Source organism: Hypanus sabinus, chromosome 5 (genome assembly GCF_030144855.1).
Source record: "Hypanus sabinus isolate sHypSab1 chromosome 5, sHypSab1.hap1, whole genome shotgun sequence".
Classification (NCBI taxonomy): Eukaryota; Metazoa; Chordata; class Chondrichthyes; order Myliobatiformes; family Dasyatidae; genus Hypanus; species Hypanus sabinus.
In genome coordinates this window covers 77,671,207-77,693,469 of record NC_082710.1, presented here as the reverse complement: position 1 = coordinate 77,693,469, position 22,263 = coordinate 77,671,207, and positions in this window count along the sequence as shown.

Here is a 22,263-nt window from a genome sequence, read left to right as displayed (position 1 = left end):
TCTGCCAAGTATCAGCCCACTCACTCAGCCTATCCAAGTCTCCCTGTATTCTCCTAACGTCTTCTACGTATGTAGAATGTCTTCTACGTATGTCTTCCACCCAGTTTAGTATCGTCAGCAAACTTGCTGATATAGTTTTCAATGCCCTCATCTAAATCATTGACATAAATCGTAAAGAGCTGTGGTCCCAATACAGAGCCCTGTGGTACCCCACTAGTCACCTCCAGCCAGTCCGAGAAACACCCATTCACTGCTACCCTTTGCTTTCTATCTGCCAACCAGTTTTCTATCCATGTTGAAACCCTGCCCCCAATGCCATGAGCTCTGATTTTACTCACCAATCTCCTATGTGGCACCTTATCGAATGCCTTCTGAAAATCTAGGTACACAACATCCACTGGCTTACCCTCGTCTAACATCCTTGTTACACCCTCAAAAAACTCCAACAGATTAGTCAAGCATGATTTGCCCTTGGTAAATCCATGCTGGCTCGGCCTAATCCTATTACTGCCATCAAGATGTGCCACTATTTCGTCCTTAATAATGGACTCAAGCAACTTTCCCACGACTGACGTTAGTCTAACAGGGCGATAGTTCTCCGTTTTCTCCTTCCCTCCCTTCTTGAAAAGTGGGATAACATTAGCCACTCTCCAATCTTCAGGAACTGACCCTGAATCTAAGGAACATTGGAAAATGATTACCAATGCATCCGCAATTTCCTGAGCCACCTCTTTTAGAACCCTCGGATGCAGACCATCTGGACCCGGGGATTTATTAGCCTTCAATCCTACCAGTCTACTCATCACAGTTTTTTTCCTAATTTCAATCTGTCTCAATTCCTCTGATATCTTATGACCCTGGCCCATCCATACATCTGGGAGATTGCTTGTGTCCTCCCTGGTGAAGACAGATCTAAAGTACGCATTAAATTCTGTTGCCATTTCCCTGTTTCCCATAACAATTTCTCCCAATTCATTCTTCAAGGGGCCAACATTGTTCTTAACTATCTTCTTTCTCTTCACATAGCTAACTAAAAAAGCTTTTGCTATCCCCTTTTATATTCCTGGCTAGACTGAGCTCATACCTGATTTTTTCTCTCCGTATTGCTTTTTTAGTTAAGATCTGCTGTTCCTTAAAACTTTCCCAATCATTTGTATTCCCACTCATCTTAGCCCTGTCATACTTCTTTTTCTTTAATGCTATACAATCTCTGACTTTCTTTGTCAACCACTGTGGCCCCTTCCCCCTCTTTGCATCCTTCCTTCTCATTGGAATGAACTGCTTTTGCATCTTTTGTATTATCCCCAATAATATCTGCCACTGCTTATTCACTGTCTTTCCTGCCAGGGCATCCGCCCATTTAACTTTGGCCAGCTCTTCCCTCATGGCTCCGTAGTCTCCTTTATTTAATTGCAACACTGACACCTCTGATCTGCCCTTATCCCTCTCAAATTGTAGATAAAAACTTATCATGTTATGATCACTACTTCCTAATGGCTCCTTTACTTCAAGATCACTTACCAATTCCTGTTCATTACACATCACCAAGTCCAAAATAGCCTCATTCCTGGTTGGCTCAAGCAGAAGCTGTTCCAAAAACAGACACTCCACAAACTCCCTATCCTGGGAACTAGTCTTAGGGAACGACACAGCATTGCATTGTTTGTAAGGAATACAGCAATATTGTAGGCATAATTCTGCAGAGTGGAGAGCTCGGACAGTCTCTACTAAACACATTTGAGGAGGGTGAACATGGAATGAAAAACTGAACCTTTGAGGAGCGTTTGATGGCTCCTGGCCTGAACTCGCTGAGTTTAAAAAAAGATAGAAATCCGATTGAAACCAATGGAATATTGAACGCACAGAAGCACAGCGGAGACCTGGTGGGTCAGATGTAAAGTGTTAAGTGTGTGTGTGTGTGTGTGTGTGTGTGTGTGTGTGTGTGTGTGTGTGTGTGTGTGTGTGTGTGTGTGTGTGTGTGTGTGTGTGTGTGTGTGTGTGTGTGTGTGTGGAGTGTCTGTTAGTCTGTCTTTGCATCTGTCAATGTCTGTATGTTATTCTGCTTCTGTGTATGTATTTTGTGTTTATGTATCTACAATGTCATGCAAAATTTTGGGCCCCCCGATTAAAATTTCTGTTAGTTTGACTAGTTAAGTGAGTGGGAGATCAACGGATGTCCAAAAGTCAAAAAGTTAAAGATGAAACATTCTTTTCAACATTTTTTAGCAAGGTTAGTGTGTTTCTTTGTTTTGTTTTGTACAATTTTAGAGTTTAAAAAAGAAAGCAGCACCATGCAAAGGTTTAGGCACCCCAAAAGATTTGAGCTCACAAATAACTTTTATCACGGTCTCAGACCTTACCTAGATTGTCAGGGCTATGCTTGTTCCCACTCATCGGTAGGAAAGGCCAGGTGATGTAAATTTCAAAGCACTATTGAATTTAATTGAATTGTATGAAAAGAACATCTGTCCAACTTGTTAAACACGACGGTGGATTGACCATGCTTTGATCTTGTATTGCAGCCAGCGGCACGGGAGCATTTCGCTGGTAGAGGCAAGAAGGAATTCAATTAAATCCCAGCAAATTCTTAAAACAAGCATCACACCGTCTTTAAAAAGAAACTGAAGATGAAAAGAGGATGGATTCAACAACAGGATAATGATTCTAAACACACCTCAAAATCCACAATTGACTTCTTCAAGAGGCGCATGCTGAAGGTTTTGCCATGGCCTTCAAAGATGCCGACCTAAACATCATAGAAAATCTATGGATAGACCTCAAAAGAGCAGTGCATGCAAGACGGCCCAAGAATCTCACAGAACTCGAAGCCTCTTGTGCTAATTGTGAAGCGGTTCATTTTGGTAAGTCAAATATAATGGTAGAATATCGTATTAATTATACCACGCTTGGCAGTCTGGAGGATCAGTGGAATCTTGGAGTCCGAGTGCACAGGACGCTCAAAACGGTTGCGCAGGTTGACTCTGTAGTTAAGAAGGCGTAATATATATTGGCCTTCATCAATCCTGGAATTGAATTTAGGAGCCGAAAGGTAATGTTACAGCTATATAGGACCCTGGTCAGACCCCACTTGGAGTACCATGCTCAGTTCTGGTCCCCTCACTACAGGAAGGATGTGGATGCCATAGAAAAGGTTTAGAGGATGTAAATCTGGATTGGGGAACATGCGTTATGAAAATAGATTGAGTGAACTCGGCCTTTTTTCCTTGGAGCGACAGAGGATGAGATGTGACCTGATAGAGATGTATAAGATGATGAAGACATTGGTCGTGTGGATAGACAGAGGCTTTTCCGAGGGCTGAAATGATTGCCACAGGGAGAAACAGGTGTAAGGTGCTGGAGAGTAGGTACAGAGGAAATGTCAGGGGTAAGGTTTTTACTCAGAGAGTGGCGAATGCGTGAAATGGGCTGCCGGCAAATGGTGTTGGAGGCTGATACGATAGGGTCTTTTAAGAGACTTTTAGATAGGTACATAGAGGTTAGCAATATAGACAGCTATAGTTAAGCCTAGTAATTTCTAAGGTAGGGACATGTTTGGCACAAATTTGTAGGCTGAAGTGTCTGTGTTGTGCTATAGGATTTCTATGTTTCTGTGTTAAGCAATATTTGAAATAAAATGTTTAGTTTATATGTTTGCTCCACATCGGACCTGCACATAGTTCCGTTGTGGGAAAATATAGGGTTGACTATTTAGCACCAAAACCTGTCAAAAGTCAACTTTAGATGCACACCCTCTACTTAGCAAATCGGAAGCTGTATGGGAGGTATGGTTAAGAATTGGGGGCTTATTGCAAGACTTTACGGATGATGCACATAAGGGAAGACACGTTTACAGAATGCATAAAACTGTTGCGTTTATAGAAGAAGGGGTTATAACAAGAAGGAATGGAATTATATTGACACGACATTGAATTGCCCATACTATGCTTAATTATGCTTTATATCTAGTTAGAAATCACGATTCTGTGCCGTCTACGTTTTCTCATTATGAAACATTTAAACACATGCTATTTCAGTGTGAAATATATAAAGTTGACAGAAACTAATGTAGTCTTCACTACAATCCTTGGGGGTTGGTAGTTTTTTATATAAAATCGTTTTTAAGTTATGGGATTGAATTTATGTTAATTTACAGTATTGAGTTGAAACAGGCATGTAATAAGGTTAGTGTCACAATTGTATCATTATGCTAAGGATTTAGGAAAGTCAGATTGGTGTCGAATCACACGAGAGGGAATTTGTTGAATGCCTACGAGATGGCATTTTAGAGCCATCTCATTTGTGGGCCGAAGGGCCTGTATCACGCTGTAGGTTTTCTATGTTTTGCAAGGAAGCTTAGACGAAAATGCCCCAAACAAGAATTGAAAGACTCTTAGATCTCCACAGAAAGCGTTTACAACTGTGATACTTTCTAAATGGTATGTTGCTTAGTACTGAGCATGCAGGGTCTCCAAATTTTTGCTACGGGTCCTTTTCCTTCTTTGTTATTTTGAAACTGTAAAATATGGAATTAAAAAAGTAATCGTGCTTAAAATATTAAAGAAATGTGTCATCTTTAACTTCATGCCTCTTGGCAATCAGGTCATCTTTTATTCGCTTAGCTATTCACAGTAGCAGAAATTTCGACCGGGTTGCCCAAACTTTTGCATGCCACTGTATATATGTGTCTACCTTTGCGTCTATCTATGTCTGTAAGTGCGTGTGAATGTGTTTTTGCGACCTTGTTTGTCCATTGTCTCTACCTGCTCTTGCCCGATTGAACTTGTATCCGTATACCTCAAATTCATGCAAATTAGACAAAACCTAATTTTGTCAAATTAGACAAAACCTTTTGTCTAGTCCCTTCACAACTCGTTCCGCGAACTTCACATGCTCGCGAACTGTTGGATAACTTTAAAATTCCTGCCCCGATCACCTTATTTTGATCATGGATGCCAGCACCTATATATTTTTGTACCTTATCAGGAAGGTTTTAAACACACTGCTTCATTTACGAGAACGGCCCCAACAAGTTCCTTCCACTTCACTTTATTCGTAGTCAGGGAGCACTATAAAAAATGAACTGACCTTTTTTGCTACTTGATCCGTACCGAATTGTTATTCATCTGAGTTCCATGACTTCTCCTTGAAGATGGCCCTCAATACCCATCCCATCTGTTTCCATATCCAAACGTCTCATCCATGCAATCAAAGCCACATCCACCACTTCTGCTGACAGGTCTTCCCACACCAACAACACCCTCTGAGTAAGGACATTCCTTCTCAGTTACCCCTTAAATATTTCTTCGTTCACTCTTAAACTGCGAACTCTAGTCCCAGCCTCACCCAATCTCAGTGGAAACATTCTGCTTGTATTTACCTGTCTATGACAATCATAATTTGTATACCGCTATTAAATCTCACATCATTTGCTTAATTCCATGGATTAAAATCCTAACCTATTTAAATATTCCTTGCAACTCCAATCTCAAGTGCCGGCAAATGTATTGTAAATATTCTGTACATTCATTCAGTTTTATTGATAATTTTCCTACAGGCAAGTAATAAATGCTGCTCACAATACTCCAGATTAGACCTCATAAACGTCCTATACAATTTAAGCATTTAACCCCATATCCCGTGCACAATACTTTGATTTATGAAGGCCATTGAGCCTAAATCTCTCTGTGTGACCCTGTCTGCCTGTGACGCCACTTTCAACTAATTATGAGTCTGTGTCTCCTCATCTCTGTTCTACTGACTCCTCGGGGCCCTACTGCTCACCGTGTCTTCATGCACCCCTAATTTGGGCGTATCCCAGCCCTCAGAAATACCTACACTCAAATTCGATTATCCCGGAGTAAGAAGCATTTCGAACAGTTCAAAAATGGTTGTTTCCACCTTACAAAATAGCAAAAACAAACTTCATTGTTTAAAGTGCATTTATTATTAAAGTATCTACCAATGAAACAGCCTTAAGATTGGTCATACCTCCAAATCCACCAAGACCCCGAAAATCCGCAACAGATCCCAACCTGTGTGCACCGCTATATCTGTAGTCATACCTCAAATCTGCAGGCACCCACGAATCTGCGTACACGCCAAATCAGTGTACGGCCCATTTTTGGCGATATACACAAAAAATCTAGGCAAATCTACCCGACCATACCCCTTAGCTTCCGATTTGCTTCGGGAATGGTCTATATCGACAGGTGAAAATTGAACAGCTTTTGTAGCTGAACGGTCAAACCGCTCAATATGCAGGGACCCGTACACTGTAGAATGTTGAAAACCAATACTTCCGATGTAAAATAAAGATTGATGCGTTTCCGTCATTAAATCTGACCTACTGCTGGAAATACCTGTTTTAAGACAGATCAAAACCCAAAAGGAAACTGAACAAATTAAATGCTGACATGGACAAATGTGTTCCACCTACTGTAAGCCTGGAATAACGGCAACCAATTCTGCTGAAGATAAATCGTTGGTAAGTTGTTTCTTTATCGTTACCTATAATTCGGGCACAAAAGCAGCCACACCAACATCCCAGTTAACGTCCTTAGATTTTACTAAATCTAGAAACCTAAAATCAAGAAAATGTGTTGGAATAAATAAGTTGAGTTTATCGAGAAAGCTGCCTTGAGGCAGACTGAATAATGCAACGAACCCATATTCCAGGCGGGATACCCAAAGCTAAAAACACTCCTTTTGTGATGTTCCCAACAGTCCTCCAACATACCTTTATCAGGTCGATCATTTCTCTGCCCCTCAAGTTCAATGTGTCAACTGCAACATCCGCAATTGAAAAGTAACTTCCCGCTTCAAAGAGTAAATCCGAAAGAGGAGACGAATTTTGTGTAACGCAACGCAGTCTTAAAACTTGTGCCTTTATCACATCCAAACACTTTAAAATTGAAGATGAAGCTGATACATAAATCACGCAGGCATTCTCAAGAATAGATCTGATTACATAGATCTAAATTGTCAATAAATATTTTCGTGTAGCACCCCAGAAATATCTACATAGACACCTGAGTACACTCAATGCTCATTTGTATTTTTCCATAATATTAGTGATATGTTGCTTCTATGGCAGATTATTTTTCATCTACTTGGCGAGAAATCCTACCACCAATATGTCTGCAAGAGTTTGAGCTGAGAGGATTAATTCCGGTGCGGGTGTATTAAAGCTAACTGTAAAACACATAACTTGTGATTTCGCAACTTAACTCTTAAATCCTAATCTGTTTACCCGCTGTTCGACCTTCGAGCACATCAGAGTTTTCACTTTGAACCTCATCCGGATGTTACTCAATCTCTTCACTCAATTTATCTTAACTGTGAATCGCAGCAAAAGACACAGCCAGGAACTACACCTTCCTTATTTCAGGAACTATCAGTTTAACCTCTTCAATCAATTTTGGAATATTCAGATCTCTCCGAACAACCCGTTACTTTAATCATTGCCCAAGCATCTGCAAATGTATTATCTCTTCCAATATTATCACAATATGACCATTTTTTTCAAAACCTTCCCAACTTACCTTTAGTTGGCCTGTGCCTTTTTATAAGACCATAAGACATTGGAGCAGAATTAGGCTATCTGGCCCATCAAGTCTGGTCCGCCGTTAAATCATGTCTGATCCTTTTTTTCTTGCCGACTCAACCCCAGTTCCCGGCCTTCTCCCCGTAACCTTTGATGACATCTCTAATCAAAGAACATATCAATCTCTTCCTTAAACACACCAAACGTGCTGGCCTCCACAGCTGCATCTGACAACAATTTCACCACCCTTTGGCTCAAAGAAATTCTCCATATCTCTGTTTGGAAAGGGCATCCCTCTATCCTGAGGCTGTGCCCTCTTGACCTAGGCTCTCCCACCATGGGAAAAAACCTTTTCACATCTATTGTGTCTCGGCTTTTCGACATTCGAAAAGTTTCAATGATATTCCTCTCAGCCTTCTGAATCTCAGTGAGTAATGACCCAGAGGCGTGAAATGTTCCTCGTATAATAACCCTATCATTCCTGGAATCATCCTTGTGAAACTCCTCTGGACCCTCCTGCTTCAGATGTAGGCGTTGGGCCATCTGAGAAATTATCGTCCAATATTCTCTCCCACTCGTTCGCTTACTGCTTCAACACTTCAACACTTTTTCTCATGTACCAAGAACATTGGTGGAAGGGACTCACTTATATCTGGAAGCGGAACCACGCTTGTCCTTGTGGAGGCCGAGCTTGCGATCTCCGACAGCAGAGGCTTGCAGAGATTCCACGATGGCAAGGGATTGCGGCAGCGTAAGAGGATGGACTGAGAATGGGCAGATTTCCACAAGGCCAATCGTAGCTCAAACCCACCTCTGTTCTCGACAGTCACTGGCTGTGGTGCCTGTCGGTGAAATGAGAACACACACTATGATTAGTTAACATGAATGTTAGTCAGCCTTGCAAACAGTAGCGGAGAATGTTAGAAACAGAGAAGCACAGAAAAACTACTAAGGGCATTGTGGGCAGAACACGTACTTACATTAGAAATGACCCAGGGTTACCAATAGACCTCTATTTTTAAGCTCCAATAACCTATCCAGGATTCTCTTGAAATGCCCTAACTGTCCGCTTCAACCGCCGCCGCCGACAGCCCATTCCACGCACTCACCACTCTCTGCGTAAGAAAATACCTACCCCTGACTTCGCCTTTGTACCGACTTCCAAGAACTTTCAAGTCATACCTGCTTGTGTTAGCCATTTCATTCCTGAGAAAAAGCCTTTGACTATCCACACGATCAATGCCTCTCATTATGTTCTACACCTCCATCGCTCCAAGGAGAAAAGGCCGAGTTTATTCAACATATTCTCATAAGGCGTACTCCCCAATCTGGGCAACATCCTTGCAGATCTCCTCTGCACCCTTTCTGTGGTTTCCACGTCCTTCCTGTAGTGAGGCGAACAGACCTGAGCACAGTACTCCAAATAGGGTCGGACAAGGGTCCTATAGAACTGGAACATTAACTCTCGGCTCCTAAATTCAATTCCACGATTGATGAAGCCCAATACACCATACGCCATCTTAACCACCCAGTCAATCTGCGTAGTAGCTTTAAGTGTCCTATGGACTCGGACCCCAAGATCCCTCTGATCCTCCACACTGCCAAAAGTTTAACCATCGATGTTTTATTCTGCCATTATATTTGCCCTACCAAAATGAACCACCGCACACTTCTCTAGGTGAAACTCAAACTGCAACTCCTCAGTCCAGTTTTCCAACCTATCGATGTCCCCCTGTAACCTCTGACTATCCACTATCCACAACACCTCCAACCCTTGTGTCATCAACAGATTTATTAACTTATCCTTCCACTTACTTATCAAAGTCATTTATAAAAATTGCGAAGAAAACGGGTCCCAGAACAGATCCCTGAGGCAGCCAGCGGTCACCGACATACATGCAAAATATTACCCTTCTACATCCAGTCTTTGCCTTCTGTGGGAAATCCAATTCTGGATCCTCAAAGCAATATTCCATACACCTTACTTTCTCCATATGCCTTGAGTGGGGAACTATATCAAATACGTTGCTGAAATTCTTCTGCACTACATATACTCAATCAATGTGCTTAGTGTTACGTACCCGTGACACGTGACACGTGACTGGGTTTGACGCTATCCTGGACTTGAGGTAATGGTCTTGTGATGGTGGAGTGACGTCATTTTCCCGCCAGTGGAGGTCATGTGACAGGTTTTTTTTTACAGGTTATAAAAGGAGGACCCCTCCCTGTGAGGAGGGGCAGTTCCTGACTGGATTTGCCATGTTGATTTCATGCCACTGCGTGATTTAATGTTATGACTCAGTTTAGTTGAAAGATGAAGTTTTATTTTAATGCCTAAAGTTTAAAAGGTCATTGCCAGCAGTTTCTTTATAACACTGCTAGTTGAGAATTAGTGGAGAGTGAAGATTGGAGTTCGGGAGTTAAAAGATCGAGGAAACTCGATTTCGACGGTGAAACAGGTTCGACCTTGCTTGATCATCATTCGGAAGGAATTCGTTGAATGTACTTGTGTTAATCCCTGTGAATAGCCGAAAGGATTGAGTACAGTGTTGTGAAGGAAAGGTCAATGCCTTTAAGCCGTTTCATTCTTCCTAAATTCTTCGTGGGAAAAGTTCGATTTGGAACTGAAGCAAGACAACGTGAAAGAGAATTTAAATCGTCTTAAAAAGTCTCTCCCTTAAATGGACTGTGAGCGTTTTGCACTTTTGCAATACTTCTTTGAAGAACTGTATTTGCAACATCGCTTTAAGAACTGTTTAAGCTGCCGCACAGCAGCTGATTTCCGGTTACGTTAGTGATTTGCTAACTTTTTTTTTGGGGGGGGGTTTGTTTTCATTGTTTAATAAACGTGTTATTTGTTATAAAAACCCCTGCCTAACTCATATATTTATTGTTGCTAGAATCCGTAACATTAGTTACATCCCAAAAAAAAATTCAGTCAGGCTCGTAAGGCACCACCTGCCTTTGCAAAGCCAAGCTCACTATTCCTAATCATATTATGCCTCTCTAAATGTTCATAAATCCTGCCTCTCAGGATATCTTCCATCTACTTACCTAACACTGAAGGAAGAATCACTGTTTATAAATTTCTAGGCTATCTCTACTCCCTTTATTGAATACAGTAACAACAATCGCAACCCACTAACGCTGCCGAAACTCTCACGTCCCATTGACGATGAAAAGATCATCGCCAGAAGATCAGTAATCTCCTCCCTCACCTCCCAAATTAGGATGGAATACCTCTCATCCGTCCCGGTGACTTATCCAACTTGAAAAACTTGGTTATTCAGCTACAGCACATCCACTTTCTTAGCATCTATGTAACCCTGGGGCTCAGCCAGCTCGCGTTGGTCTCGGGGAATCAGCGTCCGGCCCCGCCAGACTGGGTAACCATGTTTGTGTGGATGCTGTTTAATGTACCCCCAGTTACAATCCCAGAATGCAAAATATCAGACAGTACACCATATGACAATAGAGAAAAGGTGCAAGAATAGGCCATTCGACCCTTCTAGCCAGCACTGCCATTAACTGTGATCATGGCTGATCATTCACAGTCAGTAACCCGTTCCTGCCTTACCCCCATATCCCTTGACTCCGCTATCTTTAAGAGTTCTATCTAACTCTTTCTTGAAACCATCCAGAGAATTGGGCTCCATTGCCTTCTGAGCCAAAGCATTTCACGGATCCACAACTCTTTGGGTGTAAAAGCTTTCCTTCAACTCCGTTGTAAATGGCCTACCCCTTATTCTTAAACTGTGGCCTCTGGTTCTGGACTCCCCAACATCGGGAACATGCTTCCTGCTTCTAGCGTGTCCAATCCCTTAATAATCTTATATGGTTCAATCAATCCCCTCTATTCCTTCTAAATTCTAGTATATACAAGCGCAGTCGCTCCAATCTTTCAACATATGACAGTCCCGCCATCCCGGGAATTAACCTTGTGAACAAACGCTGCAATCACTCAATAGCAAGAATGTCCTTCCTCAAATTTGGAGACCAAACCTGCACAAAATACTTCAGGTGTGGTCTCACCAGGGCTCTGTACAACTACAGAAGGGCCTCTTTCCTCCTATACTCAACTCCTCTTTTTATGAAAGCCAACTTGCCATTAGCTGTCTTCACTGCCTGCTGTACCTGCATGCTTACTTTCAGTGACTGATGAACAAGGACACCTAGATTTCGTTGTACTTCCCCTTTTCCTAACTTGACACCATTCAGATTCATAAGCAATTAAATGATATACTTTATGACTCTTAATCTGAATACATGGCTAGTAATGAAAATAAACAAAACGAAAAAGGTTCCCAAGTCCAAGTCAAAGTCTCTTTGGGGCTCATTCAGTGGTCATTCTTCCATCGTCGATCTCCTCCGAACGTCGTCGACCTTCGGACCCTCAGGTTCCAGTCCACTCCGTCCGGTGGTCTACCATCTCGCTCCACACGTGTCTTACCTATTCATCTCTCCCCGACAAAAGACGCGAAAACATCATCTTTCCAGATACACAAGACAAATCAACAATCCCCAATTGGCTAACAGTCCTGTTATCTCCAGCAATAATGCAAACATTGCAGCTACAGAGAAACCGTTACCTCAGCAGTGAACACTATCAAGAAGCCATCACATTACAAAAAAACAAATAACCCATTACATCTACATGCTCAAGCTCTTCGGCCCACTGAAAGTTGTCACTAGAATCACCAAGTTCCTTTTGCCCAGTAAATACTGAAGCAAAGTACTCATGAAGTAGTTCTGCTATCTCCTTCGGTTCCATATGCACATTTCCACAGTCACACTTGATTGGTCCTGCTCTCTCACGTCTTATCCTCTTGCTCTTCGCATACCTATAACGTAGATATAACATATAACAATTACAGCACGGAAACAGGCCATCTTGACCCTTCTAGTCCGTGCCAAACGCTTACTCTAACCTAGTCCCACCTACCTGCACTCAACCCATAACCGTCCATCCCTTTCCTGTCCATATACCTATCGATTTTTTTTAAATGACAAATAACAAAATCGAACCATGTAGAATATAGAATTCTTGTAGAATGCTTTGAGGTTTTCTTTAATCCTACCCGCCAAGGCTTTCTCATCATCCCTTCTGGCTCTCCTTATTTCCTTCTTTAGCTTCTCACTGCTAGCTTTTATAATCTTCTCGATCTCTATCATTAGCTAGTTTCTTTTTCAAACTTTCGTAAGCTTTTCTTTTCTGCTTGACTAGATCTGCAACAGCCTTTCTACACCACGGTTCCTGTACCCTACCATCCTTTTCCTGTCTCAATGGAACGAATCTATAGAGAACCATGCGCTAATATCCCCTGAACATTTGCCACATTTCTGCGGTACATTTCCGTGAGAACGTCTGTTCCCAGTTTATGCTTCCATGTTCCTGCTTGATAGCCTCTAATTTCCCTTTACTCCAATTAAACGCTTTCCTAACTTGTCTGTTTCTATCCCCCTCCAATGCGATGGTAAAGGTGATAGAATTGCAATCACTATTTCTAGATTGTTCTCCCACTAAGCGATTTGATACCGGAGCAGTATTCATTTCCCAATACTAGATCAAGTAAAGCCTCTCATGTAGGCTCCTACGCGTAGGCTTTTCTACATATTGTGTCAATAAACCATCTGGAACACATCTAACAAACGCCACCTCATCTAATTATCTTGCTCTAGGGAGATGCCAATCAATATTTGGGAAATTCAAATTTCGCACCACGGCAACCATGTTATTATTACATCTTTTCAGAATCTGTCTCCCTATCTGCTCCACGATGTTCCTGTAACTATTGGGTGATTATAAAAAAAGCCCCCACTGGGGCTATTGACCTCTTCCTGTTCCTAACTTCTACATACATAATCTCAGTAGATAATCCTTCCATGACTTCCTCCTTTTCTGCAGCCATGAACCTATCTCTGATCACCAGCGCCACGCCCCGAACTCTTTTGCCTCGCTCCCTCTCCTTTCTGAAAATGTTGAAATGTTCCCACTCAGAAAATAGACTGTGACATTCGTGGATATAAGTCGTCATTACAGTTCTCTTACTAAAGGAACTGCTGGATAAAATGCAGTTTGTGATGTTTATAACGGATGTGATGAATTGTACACCTCGTCCGACAGACTAAATTTCAATGACTGTGAAAGCTGCAGAAAGGTATTTTGGGGTAACTGATGTTATGTGGGAAACTGTAAATGAAGTTCTGTTGGGTGGGGAATCTGGATCCCAGTCTACAGTCCATAATGTGCTTAAAATATTTAGGTAGAATGCGAGAGGCCTGATGTCTAATGGTACAGACTTTGATAGGTTTATTTCTGATTTGCCAAATCCTCCCCATGTTATATCGATACAGGAATCTTCGTTGTTCACACGAGATTTAATGGTCAGATTCGTTCTGAATCGGTTAGAGTTTAAACTTCAGTTCCGAATATACTGGCAGGAAAGAGTGTGTGGGATGTTAAGAGTGATGAAATATTGGGGACATCATTTTCCTATCTGTATAAGCTTGAGTTTGGTTTTATATCGGGGACAGGAAGCCACTTGGAGGAGGTGGGATTTTTAGTGAAGTAAATTGGGAGAAATTTCAGTTTTTATATGATGGTGTATCAGACTCCGAGTGACATTTTTAAGAATAGAAGGACACAGGCAGTGGTGAGGAAGGCGTTGAAGGTAATGAAAACGATTTACTGAAGATCATACTGAAAAAAATATTTGAAGCTATGTTAAATTTAAAGATGTTCTAGTGTTAATTAATGAGGGCAAAATGACTTTGACTGAAACAGGGAAGGTTGTGTTACTGGCTGGAGCATTTGCTACAATTTGTGATCAAGGTAATTTAAGGGAATAAGTTAAACCATGTGTGGATCAGGTTCTCAGGGAATACTCTGATGCGTAGGAAGTCAATTGTTGCAATGATAGTATCACTGATGTCGAGGTTTATTTGTGTGTGTGACACTTGGCTCGGTCAACTCACATTCGTCTGGGGGAAACTGCCGTTTGTCCGCCAAACTGTGTCTCAGGTTGCGCAGAAGCTGTGTTATGCACCCCGGTATAAGCCCACAACTTAAAACAGCAGACAGTACAAAATATGCGATCGAATGATTACACTATATAGCTGCGAAGTTATAAGTCATAAGTTAAGAGCTGAGAAGTGGCAGATGGAGTTCAAACGAGGTAAGTGTGAACTAGTTCATTTTGGTAGGTCAAACATAATGGCAGAATATAGCATTACTTTTTAGACTCTTGGCAGTGTGGTGGATCAGAAGAATCTTGGGGTCGATGCCATTTGATGCCGATCAAAGCAGCTGCGCAGGTTGACACTGTGGTTAAGAAGGCGTACGGTGTATTGGCCGTCATGAATCGCGGAATTGAATTTAGGAGCAGAAAGCTAATGTTGAAGCTGTATAGGAATTTGGTGAGACCCCACTTGGAATACTGTGCTCAGTTCTGGTCCCCTCACTACAGGAAGGATGTGGAAACCATAGAAAAGGTGCAGAGGAGATTTACAAGGATGTTTTCTGGATTGGGGAGCTTGCCTTATGAGAATAGGTTGAATGAACTCGGCCTTTTCTCCTTGGAGCGACGGAGGATGAGAGCTGACCTGAGAGAGGTGTACAGGATGATGAAGGGCATTGATCGTGTGGATAGTCAGAAGCTTTTGCCCAGGGCTGAATTGGTTGCCACAGGGGGACACAGGTTTAAGGTGCTGGGGATTAGGTACAGAGCAGATGTCAGGGCTACGTTTTTCACTCAGAGATTGTTGAGGGCGTGGAATATACCGCCGGCAACGGGTGGTAAAGGCGGATACGATAGGGCCTTTTAAGTGACTTTTAGATATGTACATGGAGGTTAGTAAAATAGAGGGCTATAGGTCAGCCTAGTAATTTCTAAGGTAGGGACAAGTTCGGCACAACATTTTGGGCCGAAGGGCCTGTATTGTGCCGTAGGTTTTTTTATCTTTCTATGTTAAACATTATTTCATATGCAAAGTTTGTTTTATATGTCTGCACCATATAAGACCTGCACATAGTTCAGTTGAGGGAAATGATGTGGTTGACTATTTAGACTGTTGAAAGTCAGCTTTCGATATACATCCTTTACTTAGCGAATCAAAAGCTGAAGGGGTGGTAGGGTTAATAATTATGAGTTTATGGCAAGACTTTTAAGATGATGGACATAATGGCAGACACTTTTACAGAATACATAAACCTGTTGGGTTTATGGAAGAAGGGGTTATAACAAGGAGGAATGGAATTATATTGACACGACATAGAATTGCCCATACTATGCTTACTTATGCTTTATATCTTGTTGGAAACCACGATTCTGTGTCAGGTACATTTTTTCATTATGAAACACTTAAACACATGCTATTTCAGTGTGAAATATGTAAAGTTGACAAAAACCAATGCAGTCTATGCTGCAATCCTTGGGGGTTGATAGTTTTATATATAAACTTCATTAAGTTATGGGATTGACTTTATGTTAATTCGCAGTATTGAGTTGGAACAGGTATGTAATAAGGGTAATGTCACAATTTATCATTATGCAAAGGGATTGGGAAAATCAGGTTGGTGTCGAATCGAACGAGAGGGAATTTGTTGAATGCCTACCAGATGGCGTTTTAGAGCACCTTGTGTTTGTGCTTACTCTGAGAAAGGCCATCTTAGATTGGGTGTTGTGTAATAAAGCTGATCTTATTAGAGAGTTTCAAGTAGAGAGCTCATTAGAATATTTGAATTCATACTGCAACTTGAAAGGGAAATGGCGAAGTCACATATATCAGTATTGGAATAGAATAAAGGAAATTACAGAGGCTCGAGAGAGGAGCTTGCCCAGGTGGATTGGAGGTTGATACTGGCGGGGTTGACGACAGCGCAGAGGTGGAAGAAGCATCTGGGAATGGTTCACAAGCCGCATAGTAGACAGGTCCCACAGTTCTCAAACGGCAAGAGTAGGCAACCGTGGCTGACAAGCGAAGTTAAGGACGATAAGAGATAAGGAAAGGACATATAAAGCTGCAAAAGTGAGTAGGAAGTTAGATGATTGGGAAGATTTTAAAATCCAACAAAAGGCAACTCTAAAGTGAGAAAGAGCAAGATGAAATATGAGGCTGTTAGCCAAGGATATTAAGCAGGATACATTTTTTTCAGTTTCATAAACAGTGAAATGGAGGTGAACGTTGATATTGGACAATCGGAAAATTATTCTGGTGAGGTAGTAATGAGAGTAAAAAAATAGCAGATGAACTTTAAGTGTACGCTGCATCAGTCTTCACTGTGGAAGATACGACCAGGGTGGCAGACTTCCATGAGTGTCAGGAAGCAGAAGTGAGTGCCATTGCTATTATAAAGGAAAATGTGTCAGGCAATCTCAAAGGTCTTGAGGAGGACAAGTCACCTGGACCAGATGGACTACATCCCAGAGTCCTGAGAGAGGTTGCTGGAGAGATAACCGATCATTAGTCACGATCTGTCAAAATCACTTGATTCTGTGCTGGAGGGCTGGAAAATTTAAAATTGCACTCTTTAACAAGGGAGGAAGGCAAAAGAAAAGAAATTATATGCCAATTCTCCTAAACTCAGTGGTTAAAAAGTGCTGGAGTCAATTATTAAGGATGAATTTTTGGGGTACTTGGAGACTAATGAGAAAATAAGTAAATGATTTGGTTTCTATAAAATGAAATCGTGGCTGACAAATCTGTTTCACTCTTCTGTTTAGGAAGTAAGAAACAGGGTGGTAAAAGGAGAGGTAGTGGATATCATTTCCTTACATTTTCAAAAGGCATTTGCTAAGGTGTCACACATGAGGCTATTTAACAAAATAAAATCCTATGGCATTACAGGAAAAATACTGGCATGGAGAGAGGAATGTCTGATAGGCAGGAGGCAGCGAATTGGAGCACAGGGGACATTTTCTCATTGTCTATCAGTGACTAGTGGTAATCTTCAGGGATCAGTATTGGGACTGCTACGTTTCATATTTTTGTCAACGATTTAGGTAATGGAATTGAAAGCTTTATGGCAAAGTTTGTGGATGATACGGAGGGGTAGGTTTTGCTGAGGAACAATGTGATTGCAGCTGGACGTAGACAAGTTGGAAGAATGGACAAAAAATTGGAAGATGGAACACAGTGTCGGGAGATGTTTGATAATACAGTTTGGTAAAAGGAACAATAATGTGGACTGTCATCTAAATAGGGGGAAGGATCAACCATCTAAGGTGCAGAGGGACGAAGGAGTATTCGTACAAGACTCCCAGAAGGTTAATATACAGTTTGAGTCTGTGGTTAAGGAGGTAAATGTAATGTCATTTCTTTCAAGTGGAATCGAATATAAAAGCTAGATGATGTTGAGGATTTATAAGACACTAGTCACGCAGCATTTGGAGTATTGTCAACAGATTTGCGTCCCATAGTTTAGCAAGGATATATTACCATTGGAGAGAGTCTAGAGGAGGTTCACGAAGATGATTCTGGGAATGGAGGGGTTAACATGTGAGGGACATTTTGCAGCTATGGGCCTGTATGCATTGGAATTCAGAAGAATATGGAGGGGATCTCGTTGAGACCTACAGAATATGGAAAGGACTAGAGAGAGCATGTGGAGAGGTTGTTTCCTGTGCTGGGGGTATCCAAAACTAGAGGGTATAGCCTCAAATTGAGTGGCGATCTTTTTCGAACGGATGTAAGGAGGAATATTATTAGCCAGACAGCAGTAAATCTGTGGAATGTTCTGCAACAGCCCTCGGGGGAGGACGAGTCCGGGTATATTTAAGGCGAAAATTGATCGTTTCCTGATCGATCAGTCCATCAATTCATATCGTGTGGAGTGTGGAGTTGAATAGCATCCGGGATCAGCCATGATGGAATAGCGGAATGTAGTCGATGAGCAGAATGGCATAATTCTACTACTGTGTATTGTGGTCTGAGTGCTACACCTGTCCCTACACTTCCTCCCTCACAACCATTCAGGGCCCAAGATAGTCTTTCCAGATGAGGTCACATTTCACCAGCCATCGCTTTAACATCATCACATGTCCCGCCTTCACAAAATCCGCCCTGACTTCCCTCTTCTAGACAGCACATGCTCAACTTGTCCCACTTATCCTGTAACGGAGCTGGTGGACTTTAGGACCCTAAGAAGCTCGGAATTCTCCGCCCGCGGCTGCTGCTGAATCCGGAGTGTTTCTGTTCCGTTGGAAGAGGTAAGATTAATGCATCAAAACCAGAGGACAGAGATTTTAAGGTGAGAGGGGACAGAAGAGGTGACATTCTCGCCGAGCCAATGCTGGATAAATGGGATTCGCTGTCACCGGTATAATTAAAATATTTTAAAATAAATTTAGTCAGTTACATAGATAGGAAATGGTTAGGGGTATATGAAACAAACGCATACAAAATGGGGAATACTCAAGAAGACATCTTAGTCTTGCAGACGGATGAAGTGGCACATGAGTTCAACATCTGTCAAAACCTTCCTACATCATCATCCTGCTGAATCTCACCCTGGAGTCTGTCTGTGAGCTGTTGATGTGACGTCACGTCAGAGGGAAGCTCAGTGCCTCAGAACAGATCGTCTGTTCCTAAATGGGGATATGTCCCTGACTCTTTGACATTGTGTCACACTCTGATGGTCTGTCCGTGTGTGTTATTGTTTTATTTGATTTCATAACTTACAATGTTATAAAGTCAGTATTAATGTCACAGCTACTGCAGTAGGATTCAAACTCATGTCTAGCCATTTTATTGCCGTACGGTGAGGAGCAGAAGCAGAAGTGTGGTTCAGTGCCACAGGAGTGTTTGAAGTGGAACAGCGGAGATTGAATGTAATAGGAAATCTGGCTAAACATTTGAGGGACTATAGAGTTCAGGGCACTGTTGCTGCGTGTGGTGAGTAGGTGTGAGGAGGCTTTTGAAGCGGGGAAATTGATAGAAGATTCACCGAATGGCCTGTCTATGATGGAGAATGGGATATAATCCTATATAAAATTTACTGGAAAACTAAAGAGACAGTGAAGGTTTCCCTAATCTGACAGAAACCGAATATAGATGATGTCTGATGCGTGAGTCACATTATTTGTTTCACTGATTGACCGAGAGACCTTCACACCCACCGCACCAGACACACTCACGGCCTGTAAATGGAGCTGGGTGTTAATTGAAGTTTTGGACGGTAACTAACTTGTAACTACGGACAGAATAACTAGCTCTGTGTTATGATCGAACTAAAACATCTCAGAGAAGATTGCATTCTGTCCTGGAATTTACAGCAGTTGTGTATGTCCAGTTCTGGGACAACAACCACCCTAAATGGTTGCATCAGTTGCCTGGTGAGAAACGGCTTGCTACCATTTGTAAATACTGTTTGTAGGAACAACACAATTTATTCAATCTGCATTGTATTCTGTGTTGCGTGTTTATTATGGTAACTAATCACGTAAGTGGGGTCGTAGAAAAAGCGAATGGAATTCGTACTTTGGGCTGTTTAGAGTTACGTACTCAAAATGTCATTTTTTTTGTTGACAGCTTTGTAGCAGTTTAATTGATGAGGAATTAAGCTGAAGATTCTTCGCTTCTAGTTTGTATGTTGCTAATGAAGGATCGAGTATAGATCTTAGACATTTTGGAATGTCATTATTGGAGTGATTGGAGGTCGCGTCATACAAATATAACAATCTGTGTGAGGTCGCTAGCAGCGGAATTGAATTGTTGGAATTGCCGCTGTGCTGTGTTCATTTCAGATATCCGAATGTTCACTTCATGCCCTTGGACTGAAATAAATTGAAATAAAACCCTCACCTTGAGAAATGCCACACAGTCTTTTTAATCCATCTGTTCTTTTAACTTCGAGATTTTCTCCTGAATAAATATTATATTCTCTAAAATCTCTCGAAGACTTTTTCTATTGGATTTAGAATCCTCTCCTCTTCTTCCCTGAAATCCCTGAGTAAGCTCTGTTCTTTCTCGGTGAGAAACCGGCGCAGTTCAGCAAACTGGGATGTGATGTGGGACTGAAGGCTGTGTGACTGATCCTGCCGAATGCAAGGTGAAGATTAATTTACTGTGTTGTTGTGTTGTATTTCCTTATGACATAAAGGTGACCATTCGGTCCATTAAATTTCATGCTAGTTCTGAGAGCATTCCCGTCAACCCTATTCCCTGACGTTTTTCTGAGACCTATTCTCACTTATTAACCCATAAACTTCCATTTAATTCACATCCACACCCCCTCACCTTCACAGGGTTAAATGTAATTAAAACCTCATCCAACATGTCCTTGAAATGTGCCTGAAACTGCCGTGGTCATGTGGAGAACATGAAAGCTCCACACATACAGCAGCAGAGGTGAGGATCCAACCCATGTCACCTAAGCTGCGATACTCTGCTATTCCGCATTAAAGGGGGTAAAACTATAAGGTAATATCAGAAATTCCGCTCACCCGAACTCCGGAAATCTTCTCTTCCTGTTGCTGTCCCTTTCTCTGGTAGTCCATTTTTTTTTTTGTGAGAGACTCTAAGGAAGATTTTAGCTGGACCTAGAAGTCAGAGAACGAAGAAAATAAAAGAAACAGGTGATCAAACCTGATTATTTCACACAAAATCCTGGAGGAACTCAACGCGTCAGGCAGCGTTTGTCGATTAAACAGTCGACATTATGGGATGAGATTCGGAAGGAATGGGGATAAAGCTAAAATAAAAACGTTTGGTCTGAGAAACTGAAGACGGGTGCACAACGTGATGGGCAGCGTAGGAGTGTGTTGAAGTAAGAAGCGTAGAGAGGATAGGTGGAAGAGATAAAGTGCTGAAGAAGAAGAAAGAAATTTAATACCAGAGGGAGGATTTGGGGCTGTTTACGGCCCTGAATGGTGACGAGGGAGGACGTGTAGCACTTGTCCCGTTTTCAGGAATCAGTGCCAGGAAGGAGATCAGTAGAGAGGAGCAGGTGATTAAGGGAGTCACAGCACAGCACACAGTCACAGCACACAGGGAGCGATCCCAAAAGAGAGTGCACAGTTGTGGGGTTAGGGTGAAGTGGGAAATAAGTGATTGGTGTGAGACACCATTAGAGATAGCGAAAGTTTCGGAGAATAATATGTTGGTTATGGATGAGATTAAAAAGGAATAGGGCAGAAGCAAGGCAGGTAGGACAGCACAAGGAAAGTGTGGTGAGGATCAAATTGGAGAAAGTTTTCCCTTGTAGACATGAACAGCTTCTTTAATCAGCATGAAGCGGTGCTCTCTGTGTTCCTGTGCATCTCTATAGATCAGTGTCTTGTCCGTTTCACAGAACAGCTTCAGTTCTTCCTCAAGTTCCTCACAGTGAAGTTTACTTTCTTTCCCTTTCGGATTCAGGTTTAGATTTCGGGCCTTTTTAGCCAGATTTCCTAAGGCCCGATTGACCCTGAGGGTGCGGTCAGCAAACACCTCTCTACATTCCGGGCAGTAGTTTCTCTCCTCCCTTTCCCAACACCGTGTAATACAAGAGCGACAGAAGTTGTGGCCGCAACTCAGTATAAACAGATCGGTGAAGAAATCCAGGCAGACCGGACAAATGGCCTCCTCGGTCCAACTCTCAACCTGTCCTTTCGAAGCCATGTTGTCTCTCGGCACTTCCTGATTCAGAATGCTTTCACTCTCGGGGACCTGCTGATCACCTGTCGTACCGTGGTTAATATTTCACTGATCTTGTTATAGTTATCGTTCTATATATTTTCCGA